The following is an 11803-nucleotide window of genomic DNA, read 5'->3' as shown; positions in this document are numbered from 1 at the left end:
AGGCTTTAGGATTCACTGATATTGTCTCCTCAAATAAGTGTTGAGATATGAGGTCATACCGTGGGTGTGACCTGGATATTCATGTCATTCTTGGAACTAAAATTAGATACATGGTGGGGTTCCTCCTCCCTCCCACTGTAATCCTCCTCCAGGTTTGAGAACAGACCTTGACTTACCAGAACCCAGTTTAGGACCTCGTGCACAGTCCTGATAAAATCTCAGCCCTTTGACTATCCTGGACTCTGACCAATCAGATTAGTCACTCCTTCTCCCGTGGAAAGGTACAGATAAAGTCATAGAATGAAAAGCTGGATATGTTCTGCCCAGTGTGTGGATTCTCACCTCTGTGGAGAGGGGAATAAAAGTTCCTTCTTCTCTGGAAACATGAAGAAATGCCAGAAGATGTCTTATCTCCCCCCACCTCACCGTGCCCCCATTGTTAATGCCTCATTTCCTCAGGGAAGAAAAGCCCAAGAGTGGAAGCGAGGTGGAGAGCCTATGACTGGGCTCGAGACAGACATAATGAGCAGGCAGGAGAAATGCTGTGGCCTAGCGACAGTGGATGAGGATGATGCTTTCCTAGTATGGACTGTACGGTGTATATGAGGTAGGCAAGAAGCGGTAACGAAACCTTTAGTTACCCTGACAGGTGTGGGAAGTCTGGTCTGTTACAAGTGATATCTTCCGTTTCTCAAGAAATAATACCAGTATTGATATTGTGAGAAACTATTATTTTGAACTTCCTTTAGACCAAGAGGGAAGAACTTGATGACATAATAAGTGATAAGAATTGGGGAACAGAGTGACTAACTGCCATCTTGGATCAAAACAGTGGACAAAGGTCTAAACCAGATCACTGGTCTTCAAAGGTGAAACTCTTTATTCAGACAGAATTGTATGTGGGATCCTAATACATGAACTGGTAAAAAAAATTTCTGCTCTGGCGGAAGCATGCGGGTGTGTGTGTGTGTGTATCCACACACACACACACACCCGCATGCACACATCCTGTCCTCATCTACCCTCTCAGTGACCCCGAAGAATCCTAGGGGCTCCACGGAGCATAATCTGCTTTAGGAAAGTAGATTTCTAAATGTTCTGAGGATGGTAGGTATGGTGCTAGTCTGGAGACCCTAGAAGCAAATAGGACCTTATATGCCAAAATAAAATATAAATATGTAAGTTGTATAATTAACATCAGTGGTGGGTGGACTTAATTCAAAAGACCTGCACAGGAGTCTTAGCTCCTCTTTGCTAATTAGGAGACTTGAGGACATGACTTAAATTCCCTGAGTCTCAGTTCTATCAAGTGTGAAGCAGGGATAGCAATGCTTCCTGCTCTTTGAACATCAAATTTATTCTAAGGGTCAGAAGAGAAAATGTAGATAAATGTGTTTTACAGGGCTTTGTAGATATTAATAATTGTTATTCGTTACAAAAAAGGAGACAAATCCTGACATCTGAGCCTGAGTTCTCATCTTTGAGAGAGGAGGCTGGATTAGATCAGTGGCTGAATATTAGAATCACCTGGGGAAATTTTTAAAGTTTTTAATTCCAATGCTTGGATCCCATCTCAGGTCAATTTAATCAGAATTTCTTAGGTGATCCCTTTAAAAGCATTCCAGGTGATTTTAATGTGCAGCCTTTAGTGGAGAACGGTTAGAGCAGTAGTCCTCAACCTTTTTGGCACCAGGGACCGGTGCTTATGAGAATCTAATGCCTGATGATCTGATGTGGAGCTGAGGTGGTGATGCTGGCGCTGGGGAGCGGCTGCAAATACAGATAAAGCTTTGCTTGCTCGCCCACCGCTCACCTCCTGCTGTGCGGCCTGGTTCCTAACAGGCCACAGACTGGTACTGACCAGTCCACAGCCCAGGGGTTGGGGACCCCTGCTCTAAACATGGTCAGCAAACCTTTTCTGTTAATGACCATGTTGTTTAGGCTTTACAAGCCACACAGTCTGTGTCACAACTACTGAACTCTGCTGTTGGAGTACAAATGGTATAGACAATACACAAACAAATGAGTGTGGCTGTGTTCATTTATCAAAACACATAGCAGGCTAGATTCGGGCCACAGGCCATAGTTGGCCAGCCCCTCCTCTAGTCTATTCATCTTCAAGGTCTCATCTGGATCAAGATGTTCCTTATAAGATGTGGTCGTGTGTGTCCCTGTTCATAGATATTTGAAGTTTCTGTTTAAAAAGCTGACTATCCCCTGAATGATATGGGTTGCAGTTTTATGGTTACCAGCAATCAAGGTAATCCAGTCTCTTCACGGAAACAAGAGTAAGGTTATTAGTCATCACAAAAAATATTGTTACAGCAAGAACACAGCAAGTTAACTAAAAGCATGGTGTCAGCTCCCTGGCCTCCCCAGGAGTTCTGTTTCATATCTGCCTCTATGTTTAAAGAGCAATGGGAAGCCACTGGGGTGTAATTGATGGTGGAATGATCAGATTTGGGTTTTTAAAAGAACATTCAAGCTATAGTGTGAAGGAAGGATGGAGAGGGCAAGAAGATGCAGGAGGACCAGTTAGAAGTCTGCTGCAAAGTCCAGGTGTGAGATTATGACAGCTTGTACTAAGTGGAGATTGAGATGCAAAGAGGTAAATGGGTCCTTAACAATATTTAAAAAAAAAAAAGAATGGCTGAGACCGAATTGTCTGGGAATAGAGGGGAAGGAAAGGTTAGGGGGTGATTACTAGGTTGCTGGCTTGTACATCTGACTGGGGGATGGTGTCGTTCACTGAGATGAGGGGACACTGGAGGAGGATGAGGTGGATGTAGAGGATATTGTAAGTTCAGTTTTGGATAAGCTGAACTTGATGTCCCTTTGAGATATCTAAGTAAAGATGTCCAGAAAGCAGTTGGATATAGAGATTTGGATCTCAGAAGAGGGCTAGAGAACAGTTGGTTTTCCACCAGAGGAACCTGAGTCAGAGGCACCTGTAGGTGAGGTTAAAGACCAGGTGGCAGGCAGGAATTTGGCAGACAGACCCCAGTCTGAGACAGCTGATCTCCACATATTTGGCATTGAGGAACAAAGTTTTTCTTGGCTATGGGTACTGATTTATTGGGGGGAAAAGGGTAAACTAAGTGCCATAGAGAGCAACATTCTGGAGAGAAAAGGTCAGGGGTGTGTACTTAACATTGAAACAAGTCTCTCTCTGCTTTAGGACATTTCTAAGGATTTTACACAGTGGCTGATAATTGAAAAAATACTTGTTGAGTGCCTGCTATAAATATTTTCTATGGAATTGCCCTAATCTAGGATAGGAAGTATAAAGCTTCACTATCTCCTTGTAGCCTAATTCTTTACTTATTTCTGCTTCACTGGAACTGGATGGAGTTAGCAATTTTGGAAAACATGACACAATTCCCAAAAAAACTTTGAAGCCGTTAGCCACAGCCTGGGGATCTGTTGCTTTACCATTGAAATGCTGCCACCTCCCAAATAGGGTGTGACAAGTGACCAGCAGCTGTGGCAGACTTCCTGAGTGGGAGCCAGAGGGAAGTCTGCCCAAGCCTTGTGGCAATCAAAAGCAGGAATCCAAGCCCCTTGGAGGGCTGAGTTCCTATTCAGGGTTTGGACCCAACCAGGTTTGATGAACTGCTGGGAAATGACATAAAACTCTGCTTGACCTTTAGAGGAGCAGATCACAGCAAAAAACTTGTATGGTGTCTCCTTGTGACAGGCTGCTTTTTGATCTTGAGATTTCTCACTTGATGTGGGCATTGAGAACAATTTTCAAGATTTCTTCTCTGCAATCTGAATAGACTTTGCTTTGATTTTAGAGGTTTGGCACAACTATAGTCCAGGCTTCCAGTCTGTGGGAGACCAGAAATCTTTCTCCCCCAATAGGACCTGGCCTTGATAATGGTTGGAGGGCTCATCATGTGAGGGGACAGTGGTTCCCACTATGGGCAGCTCCACCTTCTTCATACCCCAAGTCAGTCTTAACTGTCTCTGGGTAGAGGTTTTACGATTCATCCCTCAGCCTTGCCCACTGCCCCTGCCCAAGCTCCCCTCCCCTCATGACTCCACACAAATCTCCCTTCCTCTTGTCTCTGCCTCATCAAACTCTCCTCTACACATTCGAATTAGCCTGAAGTAATACCTGAGCAGAATCCTTTGCTCTGAAATTTCAAAAGGTTTTCCATTATTCAAAGGGCACAGTCCAAATTCACTTGAGGCTTTAAAATCCTTTATCATAGGGTTCCTATACTTTTTGATCATAACCGCCCCCAGCCGTATGCCCTTGTCCCTTCCGTTCTGCCACCTGACCAAGTATACCCAGTACTCTAATAATAATAGATTTGCCCAGAACACACTTTTTGCTTTTACTTCCTATGTTTTTATTAAGCCTGGCTGTACATGTGGCCTTAAGTTTGATTTCCTTGTCTGTTAAATAGATAATACCTACTTCATGGTATTATTGTAGAGATTTAGTAACTGAGATATCTATAAAACCCTTAGCCATGCTTGACACCTAATCAGCTCCCGTGAAATGCAGTGATTAGTATCATTATGGTCTTCCTTGCTCATGTCTGCTAGGTAAGGTCCTACTCATTTTTTAAAAGTGCAATTTGAGTGACTCTTACCTTCAGGAAAGCCTGATCCCCATGGTTGTCACTAACCTCTCCTTCCCACCAGCCTTGCTTCTGTGATGGCCCTTACTCCAGTGGTCTGATGTCTGTTAATTATATGCATGCTTAGGTTATTTATGCTTATAAACTTTGAGTTGGGGACAGGAACTATATATTTTATTTTGTACCCCACTTGTACCCCATGGTACCTACTAGTTCACAAAACAGGTGCTCAGTTAATAGTTGCTTTAAGTGGGTGACGGTCGGAGGGTGGGTCCTAGTCCTGGCCCTTGCTACCCTTGGGTTTTCCAGGCAGAGAACGGATACCTCAGAGCTGTCTTCCTTCCCAGACAAGCTGGACAGTCTAGGAACTTAACGTTTTAGCAGGGTTAATGCAGACAGAAGCCTGGATTCCTGTCCTACTTGGGGCAAAACCAGGCAGAACTGCCCCTTCCCGTCAAGGAGCTCTGGATTCCAGCAGCTGGCTTTAATTGAGCTTTAAGTCCTACTGGCCCTGGAAAATCTTGATCTTGAGGGTTGGCTCTGGTTTTCTCCGGCTGTCACGCACACTTCTTAAAAAGGCAGTGCAGCTATTGCAGGGAAGTGACCACAAGAGGGCAGTAAAGACCCGTTACTATGCAGCAACTTGGCCATGGGGTAGAAAGCTAGAAGACAGCTGTTTCAAATGGAAAGGAGAGTGAGAATCAGAGAAGGAAAGCAGGATTCTGAAGGAGTTAAGGGCAGCAAGCTGGTTCAGCTCACCAGCATCTTCTCTGGCCCAAGACCTGGAAGCTGCAAGTTAGTCAGGGACACAGGTCAGGCCCTAATGGTGCTCCCCAAATCTCTTCCCGACCTGTTGTTTCTGGTACTCAGTTTCACATCGAGAAAGTCATTTTCCAGTCATAATTCAGATATTCTGTGGAGGAGTTTGGGTAGTGCCTATTTAGTACTTATACACAATATTACAGCCTTATAATTTTTTACAGACTATTTTCACACCCATTTCCCCCAATCTTTATTGAGGTATAATTGACAAAAATTATACATAATTAAGGTGCAAAACTTCATGTTTTGATATGTCACACCTATTTAAAAAATCTGAATCTCCCATCAGTCTTAAAAGGAAAAAAGAAGACACTATTATCATCTCTGTTTAAGGAAATTGGGGCTCAGAAACATGAAGTGACTTCCTCAAAGGCTCTCGACTTTGTGGTGGGATCAAGTCTAGAGTTTCTTTGACCCTAGATCCTTTGCCTATTTCTCTAGTTTTCAGTTTTTATGTTTGTAAGCTTTGTGAGTTTTTATGAACAAGGACTACATCTGATAGATCTTTATATCTTTGAATGGTGCCCCCTTAATCTTTAGGACGATGACTGGGCATGTTGCATAAGGCCCTGCCTCTTAGGAGTTCGATTCCACGATTTCTCTCTTATCCTACATGATTCAGTAATTCCGCGATTTTGAGGCGCAGCCCTAACAACAAAGGTGGTGGTCCCAAGTGATCCTACTGGCTGAGCATTTCAGCAAGGGCAGATGCTGAGTGGCTGCCAGCCTGTGAAGATCCATCCTTAGCAATGCAGGGCAGGTACTGGACATTTGGACAGTTTCTCAGAGTGTACACTGGTATCCCTGGTGTTTTGACAGTTGACTTCAGAAGAAGAGGATGAAAGTGTTCAATTTTAGCAATGACATATAAATACATACATTAATATTTATGCACATATGCACACATATGTATTATTGCTTAGAGTTAGGTCAATTTTTAAAGTGAGTTTATTTAAAGAAAAACCATTGAGGAAGTAATAGTAGTGTGGTCTGCAGCAAGGCACGGAGTATGAAGAAGGTGTACCAGTGACTGAGGTTCCGGGAACTGTGCTGAGGTGGGAAGATGTTGTAACTAGAACCAAGGAGATAATTTAAATCTGGCTCTGTGACCCTTAAGCCATGTACTTCAATTAAGTTGCTGACTTTAAGCCTCAGTTTTCTCATCTGTGAAGTTGGAAAAAGATTCTCACCCTCCTTAACTCAAATAAGAATAAATGAAAGCATGCTGAAGCCTGGGAAACCTCTGCGCAAATGCCTGGTGGTGCTAATATCCTGATTCCTTCTTTTACCAAGGTCTGCCCAGGACTTCCTCTTAACCGCCACAGAGGATGTCTCCCAACTAGCATCCATTTTCCTGGATCCCAAGGACTGAGTCCAGTTCAGTTTGTTGTCCACACCTGGGTCTGCCATTCTGATGATGCAGGGGGCGGGAGAGGGGGGGCGGTTGGAGAAAGCCTGGAATCTATGGGAACAAGTCCCAACACATGTTACTGTTTGCTTTGTCATCCTGATTTAATGACCTCATACAAGGAAGGGAGGGAGCAGAAGGAGCTGTTCTCTTCCAGATACCTAAGGAGGCTTCTGACATTACTGTTTTCTTTGGCATAAGAAGAGCAGGCGCCAGGCTGTGATTTTTTAAGGTCTGAGCTAATCTTGGAAGGGCAGGAGAACGGTACCTCCCACAGCTGGCTAGACTCTGCTTGGGGAGCTGCCTGAAGCAAAGTGGGCAGAGGGGGCTGAAATGGGCATCGGAATGCAGGCTATTGCCTCTGCTCCTTGGAGAGGCTCCAGAATACATGGCCCTGTCCCCGGGTTCTCACCAATCTTAGTGCTACTTGGATGAGTGCTAAGGATTGGCATGTCACCCAGTTAGGAAAAAGGAGCCTGAGGCTAGGACAGCTCCTGACTTGGTTCTTAGCCTGGTCTCCATGGGACTGCCAACTAGGGTTAACAGAGGCTTCAATGACCCCAGGGGCCAGGGAGTGTCATCATCTTCACATGCTCCTGCTTCCTCACACACGCATGGTATTCAATGAATTCTTTCCAAGCTCGCAGCATGTACCAGGCCTTTTGGGGAAATGAGACAGCCATGTGTATCAAAAGGCTATAGGACCTTAGATTCACCTTTTTATCACCAGGATTCCTTTTGTCATCCTTTCTTTCTCCCCTCTACCACCCTAGACTTAAGATTTAAATAAATTATTTTGTCAGCCAAAAAAAACCCCTGCATGTATTAATTATTCATTTCTAAGTGTTTTCGTAATGAAATATTTATATAACTGCAAATAAGTTCTTATCAACACAAGATAATAATTAGCATTACTGCACTGAGTTAGTATCCAGTCAGACAAAAGCAAAGAAATTCAGCATTTTAGCTATCTTGTTTATCCTGCTTGGGCTTTTTTAAAAGTAGCTGGCGGACTACCCGGGGAGTCAGTTCAAGGTTTTAGAGGTAGTGATATAACAGCTGGGTTTTGAAGGGTAAGCAGAAGTTCACAAGCAGGGAGAAGGAGGTTGCTGCAGGCCGAGGGGACAGAAGGACAGGTGCTGAAGCCAATGCCTCCATTCCTAGGCTGATTAAGTGGGCCGGGTTGTGGCTTGAACTCAGTGAGTGGAAGCTGGGGTTTGGAAGGGAGCTAATGAGGATGGAGAGAACCAGTTATAGTTGAATGTTCTAGTCTTTCCACATCACAGTCCTGGAGAAACCAAGGCAGGAAATCCCTTTGGAGTCCCATTGGTTCCCAAGAGCAGAAAGACACAAGACAGCAAAGGACAAGCCAAAACTCTGCTGGCCTGAAACCTGTCTCCCTCCTTGGCTGCCCCACCCCTTAGCTCCAAGAACAAACCATTTTTCTGTGATTTTTTGGCTCATCTCTGAAATGTTCCAGAGTCAGAACAGGCTGTGCCATGGCTGAAACAAACATTTTGAACAAATAAACAAGGCAGGCGGCGGGGCTGGAGAACGTACCGGGCATGGGCCCCCAACCAGATCCATGGGTTCCGGCCAGTCTGTCCTGAGCCTGGGCCTCTCTTTCTTCCTTTGAACTTGAGAGGTGAGAGCTTGGGAATTTGGGGTTCCTTCCAGCTCTATGATCTAAACAAGTTGTCCATAGAGGGGAAAATTCCAGAGTTGGCAGTTCAGAAAAAGCCTCTTTCCTTTCTACTACATAGTGTGGCTAAGGGCTGGGCAAGGGGAAAACTCCTGGCAAATACTGAAACCAAAGGACACCAGTTGCTCATTCACTCATCGGACACTGAGTGTCCAGTCCATGCTGGGCACTGTGCTGCCCCTTCCGTCAAGGAGCATACATAGGCCCTAGCACAGGAGGGAATGGAGCAGTTCCTCGTGTGCACCAAGTTCTTGCCCTCCTCAGTGCCTTTGCTTCGCTGTCCCCGCCACCCCCACTCTGCTCTTCAGTCTCAGCTTAAGTGTTATTTCCTCAGTAAGTCTTTCCATGACCACCCTACATGTGGTGGGGCTCACCATCTCTCCACCACACTCCTTTATCCTCATAGAATTTATGGCTGTTTATAGTTATATAATGCCTGTTCACTTAGGCATTTATTTTCCATCTTTTTGACTAGAGTATAAGCTACATGAAGGCAAGAATTTTGCTTGTATTTACCACTTCTGGACCCGTAGCAGCATATCCTTGTAGAATATGTGAGTAATATTTTGGCATGTGCTAGAATTTTTGCATAGACTACCTCATTTAGCCCTCTTGACGACCCTGAGAGAGGCATTATTGTTATTATCGACATTTCAGAGGGAAGAGGCAGAAGTCAGGGATGTTAAGTATCTTGCAGTTTGAACTCTATTTCCAAATTGGGCCTCTTTCTCCTTCACCACACTGCGGAGACAAATGACATGAGGCTATGCCTGGCTCCAATTCCTGGCTTTGACTTTTTTCTTTTGTACTTTTTATTTTGAAATAATTTCAACTTACCACAATGCGGCAAGAATAGTATGAAGGACTCCTGTGTACTCTTCACTCATGTTCACCAGTTGTTAATATTTTGCCTCGTTTAATATCCTTGAGTGTGTTTTTACATGTTTCTACTTTTCCTTTTTTGAACTATTTTAGAGTAAATTACAGATGTTATACCTCTTTACCCTTAAATACTTCAGTGTGAATTTCTTAAGAGCAAGTACATTCTTTTACATAAAATCAAAACCAAGGACTTTACATTGATATAATGCTATTATTTAATGTACAATCCAAATTAAATTTTATCCAATTGTTCCAATAATGTTATTTATAATGACATTTTTTTTTTTTTAGTCTAGGATCCAATTCAGGGTAACATATTCCATTGAATTGTCATATCTTGTCAGTTTTTAATTTAGAACAGTTACTCAGCCTTTCTTTTTCATGACACTGAAATTTTTCAAGAGTATAGGCCACTTATTTTGTAGAAGGTCCCTCAGCTTGGGTTAGTCTGATTTTGCTCATGATTAGATTCGGGTTAGGCATTTATTGGCAGAAATAGCACAAAAGTGATGCTGTGTTCTTCTTAGTGCATTCTTTCGGGAGCCACATGATGTCTGTGTTGTCCCAGTATTGGTGACGTTAACTTTGATCACTTGGTTAAGGAGGTGCCTGCCACATTTTTCCACTGTAAAGTTACTGTTATTCTCTTTGTAATTAATAAGTAATTCAGGGAGAGATACTTTAAGCTATGAATATCCTGTCCTCATCAAACTTTTCCATTCAGTGATGATTTTTAACTGAATCAATTATTAGTATGACGGTTGCAAAATTGAGACCATGGTTCTGATTTTAAGGCTGGTGTCTCTATTTCAGGATGATAGGATAGGATGTAAGAGAAGAGAGAGCAAGAGACATCTAATTCTGGAAACAGTTGGTTTCTCAAATGTCTATCCTGGAAGATAGAGAGTGACTGGTATTGACTTTCAAACCTCACAAAGAAAACCACCAAAGAATCAGACTGGATCCTTTGATAAAAAATGGTTACTTCCTAATGGGATAACAATTCTCACTTATCTAGCACTTTTTAATCCCAAACACTGCATGAGCCATTTAGCAGACATGGTTCCATTTAGTCCTCATAACAACTCTGTGAGAGAGTATTGTTATCTTTAATTTATATATGAGGAAACCAACTCATCAAGGTGAAGGCCTTTGCTTAAAGTCATACAGCGAGGAAGCAGAAGAGTATGCATTCCAACTAAGATCCGCCTCCGGCCTCCAAAGCTCTTGCTCTTTTCAGTAGGAAGGAGCCCTGGGCTGTGTCGTGACGTTCAGCCTCAACACTATGCCAGACAGTGCCGGTTTTCAGCTAATTCCCAGTTTATGAGTGAGGTATTCTCTCAAAGTGGGTATAAAGCCCTGGGGCCCACCTTAGTTTTCTTCTGACTTGGGATGGGGGAGTGAAGAAGAGGGTCCTTGACTGCAGCAGCCCCTTGGCTGGGAGTGGCCTGAGGACCTCCTGGCCCCCCCTGCTGCTACCCCTCCAGCCCAGGTGGCAGAGCCATCCCCAGACATTGACTCATCAGTTCCCTTAGCCCAGCATTGCTGCATCTCTTGTGCTTAGAAAGGCAGGAAACCGACCTCTGGCGTTTTAGAAAGTCTTTCAACAATAAGCTTGATTAAAACGGGATTTTCCAGTTAACCCTAGAGAATTTCATTTAACCAATGCTGTATTATAGTTTAGTTCTTTGAAATGTGGCAATCTATGTTTAGTGCATATTTATGGTAACTCTCAATCAGATGATTCAATTAAACAGGATTTCCCACACCACTTAGGATAAGCCATAGAACCATAAAATTATCAAGTTGAAAAGGTTTTGGGAATCATTTAATAGGATCATTTATTGCATGGATGAGGAAAGTGAGGCCCAGAGAGGAGATGTAACTTACTCAAGGTTACACAGCTCCTGACTGACATAACTGTAACTAGAAACTCCCAGTCTACAGCGCTTTTTGCCACATCAAGAATAATTACATAATGTAAATCAATATTATATTGTATGTCAACTAGCATCGAAAAATTAAAAATATAAAAATTAAAAAAAGAATAATTACAAAGCAAGAAACCTTTATATCCCAGGTTACCTGCAGGCTGAATTTAACCTGCAGCTATGTTTTGTTTGGCCTGCTCAGTGTTTTAAAAAATTGGGAAATTTCCTGCAAAAATACAAATTAGGTGTTTCTTTTGAAAAACTGGATAATGTGGCCACACTAGGCCCAATGACAATGAAGGAGGGCTGGGTTGCAGACTGGGGACATGGAATCTAGACGCCATGTCCCACCACTCCCCGTCATTGTACATCTGTCCCTCATCACCCATTTCCTGACATGTTGGACCCTCTAGGCATTGGAACTGGGGCTCTCTGCTTTCTGGTGAAGGGTGCACCTTGATTAATA

This window comes from Pteropus medius, unplaced genomic scaffold (assembly GCF_902729225.1).
Source record: "Pteropus medius unplaced genomic scaffold, Ma_sr-lr_union100, whole genome shotgun sequence".
NCBI classification, from domain to species: Eukaryota; Metazoa; Chordata; class Mammalia; order Chiroptera; family Pteropodidae; genus Pteropus; species Pteropus medius.
Note: the sequence above shows the minus strand (reverse complement) of the source record.